This window comes from Eleutherodactylus coqui, chromosome 10, assembly GCF_035609145.1.
Source record: "Eleutherodactylus coqui strain aEleCoq1 chromosome 10, aEleCoq1.hap1, whole genome shotgun sequence".
NCBI lineage: Eukaryota > Metazoa > Chordata > Amphibia > Anura > Eleutherodactylidae > Eleutherodactylus > Eleutherodactylus coqui.
Window position 1 is genome coordinate 89,370,539 of NC_089846.1, and position 17,336 is coordinate 89,387,874.

At 50.1% G+C, this 17,336-nt stretch overlaps 1 long non-coding RNA gene across 1 annotated transcript in view; it reads left to right on the forward strand.

The window, feature by feature from the left end:
• Positions 1-17,336, forward strand: part of LOC136579775 (uncharacterized) — an 87,355-nt gene that overhangs the window by 21,268 nt on the left and 48,751 nt on the right. The gene's annotated exons all lie outside the window — the stretch shown is intronic.

The window sequence follows — 17,336 nt, forward strand, 5'->3', positions numbered from 1 at the left end:
GCTGCGGTAATTGCAAAAAAACTCTTGAAAGTTGGATAAGAGGAGAAAACAGAGCTATGAAGTTTGCAATACCAAGAATTTGGCGGGAGTCAACTGATCATTCCACCAACTGCTATTTCTGCATGGTAGACCCCTCCAAATGTCAAAGTGGAAAAAATGCAGTTGCTGTGATGTTTCCAAACATTTCTTCGTCCATGGCCCCAGTACCACTGTAGTGGCCCAGAGTTAATGGAGCCCCCCTATAAATGTTATATGTCTGTCTGATGACAATGTCTTGTCAGCGTCTTATTTGTGGCATGCATCAGATTTATGTGTATTGCACATTTGAAGAGCTGAATGGGTTAATGTCTGGTATGGCTAGTCCTGTCTGGATAATGTATCGTTTTGTGAGTCATGTGATCGAGCTGTGTATATGTGTTTGCAAAAATGCAAGGAAAGGAGAAGTTTGTCAGTCAGGGGAGAAGAGTGAGGTCTAACAGTGAGTCAGTGAGTGAGCCACACAGACAATGGACATTGGTCTGTGTGTGGAGACAATGGAGGAAGCTGGGAGACTTCCTTATTAGAGATGAGCGAACGTGTTCTTCCGAGCTTGATATTCGTGCGAATATTAGGGTGTTCGGGATGTTCGTTATTCGTAACGAACACCATGCAGTGTTCTGGTTATTTTCACTTCTTTCCCTGAGACGTTAGCGCGCTTTTCTGGCCAATTGAAAGACAGGGAAGGCATTACAACTTCCCCCTGTGACGTTCAAGCCCTATACCACCCCCCTGCTGTGAGTGGCTGGGAAGATCAGGTGTCACCCGAACATAAAAGTCGGCCCCTCCCGCGGTTCGCCTCAGATGCCGTGTGAGTTAGATGAGGGACAGTGCTGTTTGTACCGGAGCTGCTGTAGGGAAAGAATTGGTAGTTAGTGTAGGCTTCAAGACCCCCCAAAGGTCCTTATTAGGGCCACTGATAGCTGTGTGTTGGCTGCTGTTAGCAGTGGCAATTTTTTTTTTCTCAAAATCGGCTCTGCAGAGCGTTGCACCTGGCATTAGGGACAGAAGTGCTGCATAGGCAGGGAGAGTGTTAGGAGTGAGTGTAGCCTTCAAGAACCTCAACGGTCCTTTCTAGGGCCATATTTATCCGTGTGCAGTACTGTGCTGGCTGCTGTTAGCTGTGCTGCATTTTTTTTTGCTTCTCAAAATCGCTTCTGCAGAGCATTGCACCCTCCATTGATACTGCAGGGAAAGAATTGTATAGGCAGGGCAACAACACAGTTATTATTCATTGAATATACGCAGTGCTGCCTTTTGCTTGTAAAACAAGTGAAAATAATTCTATTTGTCCGGCCTCTGTCCGTCCTAAGGGCGGTGGACACGTGTCGGCTGCGTGTGACACCTTTAAAAATCATACGCACCCAGCTACGTTTTACTCCTGGCTTCGCCATTTGCTTTCCTTAATTGGGAAAAAAAATACCTGCTCTGCCACAGTTAATAACTCTGCTACCCTCACGTTCTGTGACACATTAGCAGGGACACAGCACAGTTATTAAACTTCTCACGTTCATAGAATATACGCAGTGCTGCCTTTTGGTGCCAAAAAACGGAAAATAATTCTATTTGTCCGGCCTCTGTCCGTCCTAAGGGCGGTGGACACGTGTCGGCTGCGTCTGCAACCTGTAAAAATCATACGCACCCAGCTACGTTTTACTCCTGGCTTCGCCATTTGCTTTCCTTAATTGGGAAAAAAAATACCTGCTCTGCCACAGTTAATAACTCTGCTACCCTCACGTTCTGTGACACATTAGCAGGGACACAGCACAGTTATTAAACTTCTCACGTTCATAGAATATACGCAGTGCTGCCTTTTGGTGCCAAAAAACGGAAAATAATTCTATTTGTCCGGCCTCTGTCCGTCCTAAGGGCGGTGGACACGTGTCGGCTGCGTCTGCAACCTGTAAAAATCATACGCACCCAGCTACGTTTTACTCCTGGCTTCGCCATTTGCTTTCCTTAATTGGGAAAAAAAATACCTGCTCTGCCACAGTTAATAACTCTGCTACCCTCACGTTCTGTGACACATTAGCAGGGACACAGCACAGTTATTAAACTTCTCATGTTCATAGAATATACGCAGTGCTGCCTTTTGGTGCCAAAAAACGGAAAATAATTCTATTTGTCCGGCCTCTGTCCGTCCTAAGGGCGGTGGACACGTGTCGGCTGCGTCTGCAACCTGTAAAAATCATACGCACCCAGCTACGTTTTACTCCTGGCTTCGCCATTTGCTTTCCTTAATTGGGAAAAAAAAACCCTGCTCTGCCACAGTTAATAACTCTGCTACCCTCACGTTCTGTGACACATTAGCAGGGACACAGCACAGTTATTAAACTTCTCATGTTCATAGAATATACGCAGTGCTGCCTTTTGGTGCCAAAAAACGGAAAATAATTCTATTTGTCCGGCCTCTGTCCGTCCTAAGGGCGGTGGACACGTGTCGGCTGCGTCTGCAACCTGTAAAAATCATACGCACCCAGCTACGTTTTACTCCTGGCTTCGCCATTTGCTTTCCTTAATTGGGAAAAAAAATACCTGCTCTGCCACAGTTAATAACTCTGCTACCCTCACGTTCTGTGACACATTAGCAGGCACACAGCACAGTTATTAAACTTCTCATGTTCATAGAATATACGCAGTGCTGCCTTTTGGTGCCAAAAAACGGAAAATAATTCTATTTGTCCGGCCTCTGTCCGTCCTTACGGGCGGTGGACACGTGTCGGCTGCGTCTGCAACCTGTAAAAATCATACGCACCCAGCTACGTTTTACTCCTGGCTTCGCCATTTGCTTTCCTTAATTGGGAAAAAAAAACCCTGCTCTGCCACAGTTAATAACTCTGCTACCCTCACGTTCTGTGACACATTAGCAGGGACACAGCACAGTTATTAAACTTCTCATGTTCATAGAATATACGCAGTGCTGCCTTTTGGTGCCAAAAAACGGAAAATAATTCTATTTGTCCGGCCTCTGTCCGTCCTAAGGGCGGTGGACACGTGTCGGCTGCGTATGCAACCTGTAAAAATCATACGCACCCAGCTACGTTTTACTCCTGGCTTCGCCATTTGCTTTCCTTAATTGGGAAAAAAAATACCTGCTCTGCCACAGTTAATAACTCTGCTACCCTCACGTTCTGTGACAAATTAGCAGGAAAACAGCACAGTTATTAAACTTAGATTATTCATTCACTAGAGGCAGTGGGGCCTTTCGTTTTCAAAAAAGGGAAAAAATTATATTTGGCCTGCAGTCTTGCGCCAATTTATTTCCTGCCTGTGAAATCAAATCACTGGTAATACAGCATGCTGAGGGGTAGGGGTAGGCCTAGAGGACGTGGACGCGGCCGAGGACGCGGAGGGCCAAGTCAGGGTGTGGGCACAGGCCAAGCTCCTGATCCAGGTGTGTCGCAGCCGACTGCTGCGCGATTAGGAGAGAGGCACGTTTCTGGCGTCCCCACATTCATCGCCCAATTAATGGGTCCACGCGGGAGACGGTTATTAGAAAATGAGCAGTGTGAGCAGGTCCTGTCCTGGATGGCAGAAAGTGCTTCGAGCAACCTATCGTCTACCCGCAGTTCTGCACCGTCCACTGCTGCCAATCCGAATCCTCTGTCTGCTGCTCCTCCTTCCTCCCAGCCTCCTCACTCCACTACAATAGCACCTGCTCAGGAGCGGGAACACTCCCAGGAACTGTTCTCGGGCCCCTGCTTAGATTGGGCAGCAGCGGTTCCTCTCCCACCAGAGGAGTTTATCGTCACTGATGCCCAACCATTCGAAAGTTCCCGGGGTCCGGGGGAAGAGGCTGGGGACTTCCGCCAACTGTCTCAACAACTTTCTGTGGGTGAGGAGGACGATGACGATCAGACACAGTTGTCTTGCAGTGAGGTAGTAGTAAGGGCAGTAAGTCCGAGGGAGCAGCGCACAGAGGATTCGGAGGAAGAGCAGCAGGACGATGAGGTGACTGACCCCACCTGGTGTGCAACGCTTACTCAGGAGGACAGGTCTTCAGAGGGGGAGTCAAGGGCATCAGCAGGGCAGGTTGCAAGAGGCAGTGCGGTGGCCAGGGGTAGAGGCAGGGCCAGACCGAATAATCCACCAAGTGTTTCCCAAAGGGCCCCCTCGCGCCATGCCACCCTGCAGAGGCCGAGATGCTCTAAGGTCTGGCAGTTTTTCACAGAGACGCCTGACGACCGACGAACAGTGGTGTGCAACCTTTGTCGCGCAAAGCTCAGCCGGGGAGCCAACACCAACAGCCTCACCACCACCACCATGCGCAGACATATGATGGCCAAGCACCCCGCAAGGTGGGACGAAGGCCGTTCAGCGCCTCCGGTTTGCACCCCTGCCTCTCCCCCTGTGCCCCAACCTGCCACTGAGATGCAACCCCCCTCTCAGGACACAGGCACTACCGTCTCCTGGCCTGCACCCACACCCTCACCTCCGCTGTCTTCGGCCCCATCCAGAAGTGTAGCTCAGCGCACCGTCCAGCCGTCGCTTGCGCAACTGCTGGAGCGCAAGCGCAAGTACGCCGCCACGCACCCGCACGCTCAAACGTTAACCGTCCGCATAGCAAAATTCATCAGCCTTGAGATGCTGCCGTATAGGGTTGTGGAAACGGAGTCCTTCAAAAGTATCATGGAGGCGGCGGCCCCGCGCTACTCAGTTCCCAGTCGCCACTACTTTTCCCGATGTGCCGTCCCAGCCCTGCACGACCACGTCTCCCGCAACATTGTACGCGCCCTCACCAACGCGGTTACTGCCACGGTCCACTTAACTACGGACACGTGGACAAGCACAGGTGGGCAGGGCCACTACATCTCCCTGACGGCACATTGGGTGAATTTAGTGGAGGCTGGGACAGAGTCAGAGCCCGGGACCGCTCACGTCCTACCCACCCCCAGAATTGCGGGCCCCAGCTCTGTGGTGGTATCTGCGGAGGTGTATGCTTCCTCCACTAAAGCACCCTCCTCCTCCTCCTCCTCCTCCTCCTCTGTCTCGCAATCAAGATGTGTTAGCAGCAGCATGTCGCCAGCAGTCGGTGTCGCGCGGTGTGGCAGCACAGCGGTGGGCAAGCGTCAGCAGGCCGTGCTGAAACTACTCAGCTTAGGCGATAAGAGGCACACGGCCCACGAACTGCTGCAGGGTCTGACACAGCAGACCGACCGCTGGCTTGCGCCGCTGAGCCTCCAACCGGGCATGGTCGTGTGTGACAACGGCCGTAACCTGGTGGCGGCTCTGCAGCTCGACAGCCTCACGCACGTGCCATGCCTGGCCCACGTCTTTAATTTGGTGGTTCAGCGCTTTCTGAAAAGCTACCCACGCTTGTCAGACCTGCTCGTAAAGGCGCGCCGGCTCTGCGCACATTTTCGCAAGTCCCACACGGACGCTGCCACCCTGCGCACCCTGCAACATCACTTTAAGCTGCCAGTGCACCGACTGCTGTGCGACGTGCCCACACGGTGGAACTCTACGCTCCACATGTTGGCCAGGCTCTATGAACAACGTAGAGCTATAGTCGAATACCAACTCCAACATGGGCGGCGCAGTGGGAGTCAGCCTCCTCAATTCCTTTCAGAAGAGTGGGCCTGGTTGGCAGACATCTGCCATGTCCTTGGTAATTTTGAGGAGTCTACCCAGGTGGTGAGCGGCGATGCTACAATCATTAGCGTCACCATTCCTCTGCTATGCATCTTGAGAAATTCCCTGCAAACCATAAAGGCAGCTGCTTTGCGCTCGGAAACGGGGGCGGGGGAAGACAGTATGCCGCTGGATAGTCAGGGCACCCTCCTGTCTATTTCTCAGCGCGTACAGGAGGAGGAGGAGGAGCATGAGGAGGATGAGGAGGAGGGGGAAGAGACAGCTTGGGCCGCTGCTGATGGTACACCGGCTGATTGCCTGTCATCCTTTCAGCGTGTATGGCCTGAGGAGGAGGAGGAGGAGGAGGAGGAGGATCCTGAAAGTGATCTTCCTAGTGAAGACAGCCATGTGTTGCGTACAGGTACCCTGGCACACATGGCTGACTTCATGTTAGGATGCCTTTCTCGTGACCCTCGCGTTGCACGCATTCTGGCCACTACGGATTACTGGGTGTACACACTGCTCGATCCACGGTATAAGGAGAACCTGCCCACTCTGATTCCCGAAGAGGAAAGGGGTTCGAGAGTGTTGCTATACCACAGGACCCTTGCAGACAAGCTGATGGTAAAATTCCCAGCCGACAGCGCTAGTGGCAGAAGGCGCAGTACCGAGGGCAAGGTAGCAGGGGATGTGCGTAGATCGAGCAGCATGTACATCCCAGGCAGTGCAACAGTCTTTAAGGGCCTGGCCAGCTTTATGGCTCCCCACCAAGACTGTGTCACCGCTCCCCAGTCACGGCTGAGTCGGCGGGAGCACTGTAAAAGGATGGTGAGGGAGTACGTAGCGGATCGCACGACCATCCTTGGTGACGCCTCTGCCCCCTACAACTACTGGGTGTCGAAGCTGGACACGTGGCCTGAACTAGCGCTGTATGCCCTGGAGGTGCTTGCTTGTCCTGCGGCTAGCGTCTTGTCGGAGAGGGTGTTTAGTGCGGCTGGGGGAATCATCACAGATAAGCGTAGCCGCTTGTCAACCGACAGTGCCGACAGGCTAACACTCATCAAGATGAACAAAGGCTGGATTTCCCCAGACTTCTGTTCTCCACCAGCGGACAGCAGCAATACGTAAGCAATACGTAGGCTGCACCCGCGGATGGAAGCTACGTTCTCTCTCACCATCCAAAACGGGGACATTTCTGCTTCATCAATCTGTGTCTAATATTCCTCCTCCTCCTCCTGCTCCTCCTCCTGAAACCTCACGTAATCACGCTGAACGGGCAATTTTTCTTAGGGCAACAAGGCTCACTCAAATAATTTTTCTGAACAATTTTTATAAGTTTCAATGCGCTTAAAAGCGTTGGAACTTTAACTTGAACCAATTTTTCGTTACACTGGGCTGCCTCCAGGCCTAGTTACCACTTAAGCCACATTAACCAAAGCGATTAATGGGTTTCACCTGCCCTCTTGGCTGGCCATGGCCAATTTTTGGGATGTACATTAGTACTGTTGATACAGCAATTTTTGTAGGCCCTCGCCTACAGTGTAATCAAATTAATTTTTAGCCCACCTGCATTCCAGCTGACGTGACCTCAGCTGTTTTGGGCAATGCAATGGGATATTTTTGTGTACCGCCGGTGGGTTCCAGGGAGCCACCCATGCTGTAGGTGCACACAGAGTTTTTAATACATCTGTACACTTCTAAAGAACCCCAGTCTGACTGGGGCATGCAGTGTGGGCCGAGGCCCACCTGCATTACGCACGACATTACTACCTCAGCTGTGTTGGGCAATGCAATGGGATATTTCTATATACCGCCGGTGGCTTCCTGGCACCCACCCAGGCAGTGGGTCCACAGGGAGTTTAACCTACATGTGTCCACTTCTAAAGAACCCCAGTCTGACTGGGGCATGCAGTGTGGGCCGAAGCCCACCTGCATTACGCACGACATTACTACCTCAGCTGTGTTGGGCAATGCAATGGGATATTTCTATGTACCGCCGGTGGCTTCCTGGCACCCACCCAGGTAGTGGGTCCACAGGGAGTTTAACCTACATGTGTCCACTTCTAAAGAACCCCAGTCTGACTGGGGCATACAGTGTGGGCCGAAGCCCACCTGCATTACGCACGACATTACTACCTCAGCTGTGTTGGGCAATGCAATGGGATATTTTTGTGTACCGCCGGTGGGTTCCAGGGAGCCACCCATGCTGTAGGTGCACACAGAGTTTTTAATACATCTGTACACTTCTAAAGAACCCCAGTCTGACTGGGGCATGCAGTGTGGGCCGAAGCCCACCTGCATTACGCACGACATTACTACCTCAGCTGTGTTGGGCAATGCAATGGGATATTTCTATGTACCGCCGGTGGCTTCCTGGCACCCACCCAGGCAGTGGGTCCACAGGGAGTTTAACCTACATGTGTCCACTTCTAAAGAACCCCAGTCTGACTGGGGCATGCAGTGTGCGCCGAAGCCCACCTGCATTACGCACGACATTACTACCTCAGCTGTGTTGGGCAATGCAATGGGATATTTCTATGTACCTCCGGTGGCTTCCTGGCACCCACCCAGGCAGTGGGTCCACAGGGAGTTTAACCTACATGTGTCCACTTCTAAAGAACCCCAGTCTGACTGGGGCATGCAGTGTGGGCCGAAGCCCACCTGCATTACGCACGACATTACTACCTCAGCTGTGTTGGGCAATGCAATGTGATATTTTTGTGTACCGCCGGTGGGTTCCAGGGAGCCACCCATGCTGTAGGTGCACACGGAGTTTTTAATACATCTGTACACTTCTAAAGAACCCCAGTCTGACTGGGGCATGCAGTGTGGGCCGAAGCCCACCTGCATTACGCACGACATTACTACCTCAGCTGTGTTGGGCAATGCAATGTGATATTTTTGTGTACCGCCGGTGGGTTCCAGGGAGCCACCCATGCTGTAGGTGCACACGGAGTTTTTAATACATCTGTACACTTCTAAAGAACCCCAGTCTGACTGGGGCATGCAGTGTGGGCCGAAGCCCACCTGCATTACGCACGACATTACTACCTCAGCTGTGTTGGGCAATGCAATGGGATATTTCTATGTACCGCCGGTGGCTTTCTGGCACCCACCCAGGCAGTGGGTCCACAGGGAGTGTAACCTACATGTGTCCACTTGTAAAGAACCCCGGTCAGACTGGGGCATGCAGTGTGGGCCGAAGCCCACCTGTATTACGCACGACATTACTACCTCAGCTGTGTTTGGGCAATGCAATGGGATATTTCTATGTACCGTCGGTGGCTTCCTGGCACCCACCCATGCTGTCGGTCCACAGGGACTTCACAATAGGGAGTTGTACCTGCCTGTGTCTATGAATTAAAAAGCCCGGTCTAACTGGGGCATGCAGACACCTTGACAGAATGAATAGTGTGTGGCACATAGGTTCCCCATTGCTATGCCTACGTGTGCAGCTCCTGATGGCGGTGGCACAGGATTCTATTTCTCATTGCTTCTGTACAGCATTGTGGGCTATCGCCCCGCCCCTTTTAAAGAGGGTCGCTGCCTAGCCGTGCCAACCCTCTGCAGTGTGTGCCTGCGGTTCCTCCTCATGGCAGACGCACTTCTAAATAGACATGAGTGTGGCGTGGCATGAGGGCAGCTGAAGGCTGCGCAGGGACACTTTGGTGTGCGCTGTGGGGGGGAGGGGGGGGCGGTTGGTCAGCATGTAACCCAGGAGAAGTGGCAGCGGAGTGTCATCCAGGCAGTGATTGTGCTTTGTTGTAGCTAGTGTGGTGCTTAGCAAAGGTATGCCATGCTAATGAGGGCTTTTCAGAAGTAAAAGTTGTTGGGAGGGGGGGGGGGGCCACTCTTGCCGGTATTGTGGCTTAATAGTGGGACCTGTGAACTTGAGATGCAGCCCAACATGTAGCCCCTCGCCTGCCCTATCCGTTTCTGTGTCATTCCCATCACTTTCTTGAATTGCCCAGATTTTCACACATGAAAACTTTAGCGAGCATCGGCGAAATGCAAAAATGCTCTGGTCGCCCATTGACTTCAATGGGGTTCGTTGTTCGAAACGAACCCTCGAGCATCGCGGGAAGTTCGTTCCGAATAACGAACACCCGAACATTTTGGTGTTCGCTCATCTCTATTCCTTATGCTTAGCCTGGGCCCATTCTACACAGGAGACCTTGGTGCTGCTACTGAGCACCGGGAGTAGAACAAGCCACTTTACAGTGGACTGGGGACACAAACTTAACTATACTGCTCACTTACCCAAGAACAAAAACATGTCTGCAACTTCTTGCTGTACAAAACGTGGGGTAGGCCACAGCTTTATTAATTAACATATGATAAAAACATTAATAATAACTTTCTGTAATCAAAACCTATCCATGCTGTAAGAAGGTTAACTTTATGAGTCCATAAACCGTCCCCGAGGACGTTCGTCAGCCCCGGTCCTTCGGCTTGCAAACCTTCCTCTACTATCTCTATCCAGCATGGACTAATTCCGGGCCTAAGCACTAGCTGTGACAACTTCCGAACATACCACCTACAGCAGTCCTTTCTCCTCAATAGCCCAACCTTCTGGGCGGGTGGGCGGGCACCTTCTCTGCTCCTATCCTCCTTCTTCTCCTCGTGTCTCTCGTCTCTGGTCTTCTTCCGCTCCCCTCCCTCTTTGTTTCCTGTCCTAGCTCCTCCCCCTGCTACGGTCGCTTTTAACCCTTCCTATACATGTCCCCAGTCACATGCAGTTTCCTTACTACAGTGCACTGCATACGAAGGAGAGGACAACTAGAGTGAGTGTTCACCGGTAGAGAGAGAGAAAGAGAGAGAGACAGTCGCCAGGAGCCAGATCACACAGATAACTTGGACTGTGGATTATCCGAATACCCTGAGAATCCTCCCTGTTTCACCACGCCTGCTAAGCATCTGCCTCTGGCAGCTGAAACCGATATTGCAGGGTCCTCAGGGTGGCAGCGTAAGTGGTGGAATTGCGGAAATGTGCGCAGACACGGCACACCTTGCCAAGCAGGTCAGACAAGTGGGGGTAGTTTTTCAGAAACCACTGAACCACCAGATTGAAGACGTGGGCCAGGCATGGCATGTGTGTGAGGCTGCCGAGCTGCAGAGCCGCCAGCAGGTTACGGCCGTTGTCACACACGACCATGCCCGGTTGGAGGCTCAACGGCGAAAGCTAGAGGTCGGTCTGCTCTGTCAGACCGTGCAAAAGCTTGAGGGCCATGCGCCTCTTGTCACCTAAGCTGATTAGTTTCAGTACGGCTTGCTGATGCTTGCCCACCGCTGTTCTGCCGCACCGCACGCTTCCGACTGATGGCGATGTGCTCATACTTCTTAATTGAGAGGTAGAGGGGGCGGAGGAGGAGGGGGTGGGTTTGGAGGAGGTGGCATAAAACGCCGCAGATACTAGCACCGAGGTAGGACCCGCTATTCTGGGTGTGGGTAGGACGTGAGCGGTCCCAGGCTCTGACTCAGTCCCAGCCTCCAACAAGTTCACCTAATGCCATCAAGGAGATATAGTGGCCCAGCCCGCCAGTACTTGTCCACGTGTCCGTGTTTAAGTGGACCTTCCCAGTTACTGGGTTGGTGAGGGCACAATTAATGTTGTGGGAGATGTGCTGGTGTAGGGCGGGGACGGCACACTGGGAAAAATAGTGGCAACTGGGGACCGAGTAGCGCAGGACCACTACCGCCATCATGTTTTTGAAAGTCTCCATTTCCACAAGCCTGTATGGCAGCATCTCCAGGCTGGTTAATTTGGCAATGTGCACGTTTAAAGCTTATGCATGCGGGTGGGTGGCGGCGTATTTCCACTTTTGACCCAACGCTTGTGTTAGCGTCAGCTGAACGCTGCACTGAGAGACATTGCTGGATGGAGTGGAGGACCGTGAAGGTGAGGGTGTGGGTGCAGGCCGGGTGGTGCTCGTGCTTGCATCCTGGGAGGGGGATTGGATCTGTGTGGTAGGTTGTGGCACAGGGGAAGAGGGAGTGGTGTGACCCGGAGGCGGTGAATGCCCTTTGTCCCACCTTGTGGGGTGCTTGGCCATCATATGCCTGCACATGCTGGTGATGATCAGGCTGGTAGTGGTGGGTCCCCGGCTGATCTTGGTGCGACACAGGTTGCACACCACTGTTCGACGGTCATCCGCGCTCTCACTAAAAAATATCCACACCTTTGAACACTTAGCCCTCTGCACGGAGGCTTGCGCGAGGGGGTACTTTGGAAAACAGTTGGGGAATTCTTTGTTCTGGCCCTGCCGCTACCCCTGGCCACTCCACTGCCTCTTCCAACCTGTCCTGCTGCTGCACTTGCCTCCCACTCTGAAGCCCTGTTCTCAGAAGGCTTAGCAAGCCAGGTGGGGTTAGTCACCTCATCGTCCAGCAGCTCTTCCTCCGAATCCTCTGTGCGCTCCTCCCTCGGACTTACTGCCCTTACTACTACCTCACTGACAAACAACTGTGTCTCATCATCCTCATCCACAAAAAGCTCTTGAGACAGTTGCCGGAAGTCCTCAGCCTCATCACCTGGACTCCTGGAAGTTTCCAAAGGTTGGGCATCGGTCACGACAAACTCCTCAGGTGAAAGAGGAACCGTTTTTTCCCACTCATGGCAGGGACCTGAGAACAGTTCCTGGGAGTCTGCCTGCTCAGAATATGTCATTTTCATAGAGTGAGGAGGCTGGGAGGAAGGAGGAGCAGCCAGAGGATTCAGAGTTGAAGTCCCTAGGGCGGGAGTAGTGGACTGCGTAGAAGATCGGGTGGTCGATACATTGCTGAACGCGTTTTCTGCCATCCACGACAGGACCTGCTCACACTGCTCTGTTTGTAATAAAGGTCTACCACGCGGACCCGCAAATTGTGATATGAAGCTGGGGAGGCCAGAAACTTGCCTCCCTCCTAATCCCTCAGCAGCCGGCCTTGATTCACCACGCCCAGGAACTCGGCCTGTGCCCATACCGTCACTTGGACGCCCGCGTCCGTGTCTATGTCCACGTCCTCGACCCTTACCCCTACTCCTCATCATGGCGGATTAAGAATAGAGCAGGGCCCAAATTAATTACCCCACTGTACAGCACTGACAATTGTGGCTAATTCACCGCACACAGAGACTTCTAGATAGTGGAGGCTCTATGCTGTGACTTGAAAAAATTAACCCGCTGTCTTGCGTTGATAGCTAGGGGTGATTTACCGCTCACAGAGACTTGTAGATAAGAGAGGCTGTATGGAGTGGGAGAAGACTCCAAAGTCAGTGGATAGTGCTGGTAACTGTGGCTATCTCAACCCCCCTCAAGGAAAGGGTATTGTGAGATGCTCTGCACAGTGGCAGAGCTGAAATACTTTGCAGTGGCCTAGAAAATATTAGAGTACTGTTTCAGGCCTTAGTCAGACGGGCGTTTTTAGCCGCGATTTGCGCATGCGCATGCGTCCGGCAATTTTATAAAACCATTGCTTTGCAATGGTATCGGACACATGAGCACTTTTTATGCGCTCGTCCGATAAATTATAGAACAGAAATCGCAGATCGCACCTATCTGCGATTCCTGTTCTCTTCTCTATATGCGCTCAATGGGGCCGGCGGCAGCAGCAGCCCTTCCCTGCAATTCATCCTAAAATGTGTTAAAATAAAAAAAAATTGTATACTCACCTTTCCGCTGCAGCCGGAGTCCAGCCGTGGCCGTTGTCAGTTCTCCTGAACTGCTTCTCGGCACTATTCAGCCGGCGGGGCTTTAAAATCCCCGGGTGCTGAATGATCTGCCTCTGATTGGTCACAGCCCTGACCAATCAGAGGCAGGTTTCACTCACACACCCATTCATGAATTCATGAATGGGTGAGTGACTGCTGCCTCTCAGCGCTGAGCCAATCAGGGGCAGGTCTGACTCACATCCATTCATGAATTCATGAATGGGTGTGAGTGAGACATGCCTCTGATTGGCTCAGCGCTGAGCCAATCAGGGGGCAGGTCTGACTCACACCCCCTTCACACCCACTGCAGGACGGCCGCGCGGAGCTCCGGCTGCCGGGAGAAGGTTAGTATATATATATTTTTTTATTTTTACACATTTTAGGATGAATTGCAGGGAAGGGCTTATATATTTAAGCCCTTCCCGACAATTCATCCCGGGCTCGCCCGCAGCGCATTGCTTTCAATGGAGCCGGCTCTATTGCCGTCTCCATTGAATGCAATGCGCTGGACAGCTCCGGCCCGTTTCTAATGAAACGCGGCTAGGAGCAGATTTTCGGGCGATTTGCGGGCGACTTGCGCGCACCGGTCCCGCGATTTGCGGATGCGCATCCGTCATGCGATCCGCATATCGCGTGAAAAAACGCCCGTGTGACTAAGGCCTCACAATGAGAGCTTGTTGTAAGGCACTGCAAGGCTGGGAACAGGCCTAGATGCGTAATACAAAAGTTGGTGCACTGCTGCTCCCAGCCAGCCACAACTATAATGCACACGGTGAGATGTAGCCCTAAAAATAACTGTTGGGGTTCTTGCACAGAGGATCAGGAGTCCTGTAAAACTTTCCCTATATAGGCAGCTCGGTCCCTAAACGCTGTGTAATGCACTGCAGACTGAGAACGCTACAGCTGAAATAACCTTCACAATCTGAGATGCTTAAAAAAAAAAAAATGGTGCCCTACTGCTCCAAGCCAGCCACAACTATAATGCACACGATGAGGAGTAACCCTAAGAACCGTTGGGGTTCTTGAAGACAGGATCCTACGCTAACACTGTCCCTGTATAAGCAGCAGCACTTTCCCTAACCTCTGCCAGCATGCGTCTGAGGCGAGCTGCGGGCGGGACCAGTTTAAGTACTCAGCGGTCACCTAATCTCGCCAGCCACTTACTACTGTGGGGATGGGTGGGTGGCTGGCACGCCACAGCAGGAAGTGGTAATGCCTTCCCCACATGTTTATTGGCTAGAAAATGGCGCTAAACATGTGGGGAAGGCATGGTGTTCATCTCGAGTAACGAGCATCTCGAGTACCCTAATACTAAAATGAGCATCAAGCTCGGACGAGTGAGCTCGGTCATCTCTAAAAGCACATAAAAGCAAAAGGAATAACCCGAATTCTTCTTTATTAATTAAATTATAGCCAGCAAAAATAATGCGCTTCGGAGACGCAGCCCCTTCTTCAGAAATGTAAACATAAATAAATGAACAGTGCCCAGAACTTAAGCAACATCTGATCATTAAATCATATAAAATGAAAGGGACTCACCTGGCGCCCGGCGGGGGTTCCCTACCTGCGGGCACCTCTTAGTCCTGGTTAGCCTTGTATATAGAGAGCAGCCGTGTCTCTAGTCCTATCTGGATCCAAATGATATGGAGAGTCATCCGGGGAAAATCTGCCCTCTAATGATTAGGGGACATCGGTACGCGAATTCCCAAAAAGCGAAAATAAACCAAACGTTCCCTGCGCTCAGTAGATCGGGACGCAGTTCAGCCATTCAAACCAACGTATTCAACATTTCGTGATTTATTCTGAGTAAAGTTATGGTATAATGTGCAACGTGTTACAGCGCTATGATGTGCCTTTCTCAAGCATAAATGGTACATAATGTCGTATCATACATATACAGAAATACATAAGCATCAAACAGACTTACTCGTCAGTTGTTCATCCCACCCGCTGTCTGCTGCCGTGACATCATCTACAGGCTGGGTGTATACGGGGGGAGTCCCCTAGCGTTGACGTGGAGCGTTCTGAATGGAATGCTAAGTGCATCTCAAAGGCCGCAGTATGAAACTCATGGAATGCAACATGCGTTTCAGTAGTACGTGGTGATATCACGACAGAGACACCGACATTCTCTGCAGAGAATGGATCTGTTACATTACAATCACAATGTAAATGGGAATATTGTGCGGATAATAGAGAGGCGGTATCTACAATTAAAAACATCACAATCTTCATAGTAATAAAAACAATTCCTATTGAAAAATAGATATCTCTAAAGACTAAGTATTCTACAGAAAACTGAAAATAATACACTGATATAGTTTACTCATGAAATGTGGTTAATCTCTTAAATGAAAAGAGGTATAATGCCTAATCACATTAATGACCCTCGGATACATGTGTACTCAATAGCTGATACAACGTGGGGGGGTGTGTTCAGAAGACCTCCTTCTCTGAACTCACTATATTCTGGAACGGGAGATACACAAATTATAGATATAAATAAATACGTACATATACATTTCATAACTTATATAAAAGTCATAAAAATACATAAAGCTTAAAATATATAAAAATTATGCATATTTGCCTGGGAATAATTATCTTCACACAGGGAGGCACTGACTGGTACTTTCTTGTTTTATATTTTCTCCAAGACCTCATTCAAGCCATTAGGCATGAGAGTATTTAGTCTGAAAATCCAGAACATCTCTCTTCTTTTTAATTCAGAGAAGGATTGTGCCTCCACAAGCTCCAGTGGGGTTACTCGCTAGCCGGAGGGGTCACTGTTGTGAGAAATTGAAAAATGTCGAGAGACACTATGGTTTAAGAAATTATTTTTAATGTTAAACCTATGTTTCGATATTTGTGTACGGAGGGCATTCATTGTTCTGTCTACATATTTTTCCCACACAGGCATTCCAATAGATATATTTGGTGCCACAATTCACCTGATGCTTTATTTTTACTATTTCCTGTTTTTGATTAGAATCTAATATATATTATATCTTTTCTTTTATGTTCCACGTGACTGCAACATTTACATCTAGGTTTCCCACACCTGTAGGCACCCAGTGGGTATATATATAACCTGTATCTTTTTTCTTTTTCGTTGGGTGTGATAGTGCTAAAATGTTTTGCAGTGTTTTATTTTTTCTGAAAATTAGGGTCGGGTTATCGGCAATTTCTTATTTTAGGCATGGGTCGTCCATTAGGATCTTACAATTTTTGGTTAATATTCTTTAAATATGTTTGCGTCCAACGCTGTACTTCGTTATAAATGATGTTCTTCTCCATTTTACCTGGATCCTTTTGTTCTTCCCCTTCTTATTTTCTTTTTCTTAGGTCTCTTCTTCCTCACTGGGCCCCAATGTTGTTGAATTATCTTAATTATCTTCTGAGAGTGGAGACCTTTTTTTTTTTTCTTCTTCGGAAATGGATGGAAAGAAATACAGGGATATTTCTGGATATTTATGTCCTTTACCTCCAGGAAAGAAGAACATAACAAATATTACACAAAATTTACATTTCATAAGTAACACCATCAATAGAAAAAGCCCAGGATGGCCCATTTGAGATTTGATGGTGACTACACATGTATTACTGTAATTATATTCTTGTACATAGGGGGGCAGTATTCTAGGAGTCACATAGGAGCAGTATTATAGTAGTTATATTTTTGTACGTAGGGGCAGTATTATAGTAGTTATATTATTGTACATAGGGAGCAATATTATAATAGTTATATTCTTGCACATAGGGGGCAGTATTATAGTAGTTATTAGAGATGAGCGAGCACCAAAATGCTCGGGTGCTCATTACTCGGGACGAACTTTTCGCGATGCTCGAGGGTTCGTTTCGAGTAACGAACCCCATTGAAGTCAATGGGCGACCCGAGCATTTTTGTATTTCGCCGATGCTCGCTAAGGTTTTCTTGTGTGGAAATCTGGGCAATTCAAGAAAGTCATGGGAACAACACAGCAACGGATAGGGCAGGCGAGGGGATACATGTTGGGCTGCATCTTAAGTTCACAGGTCC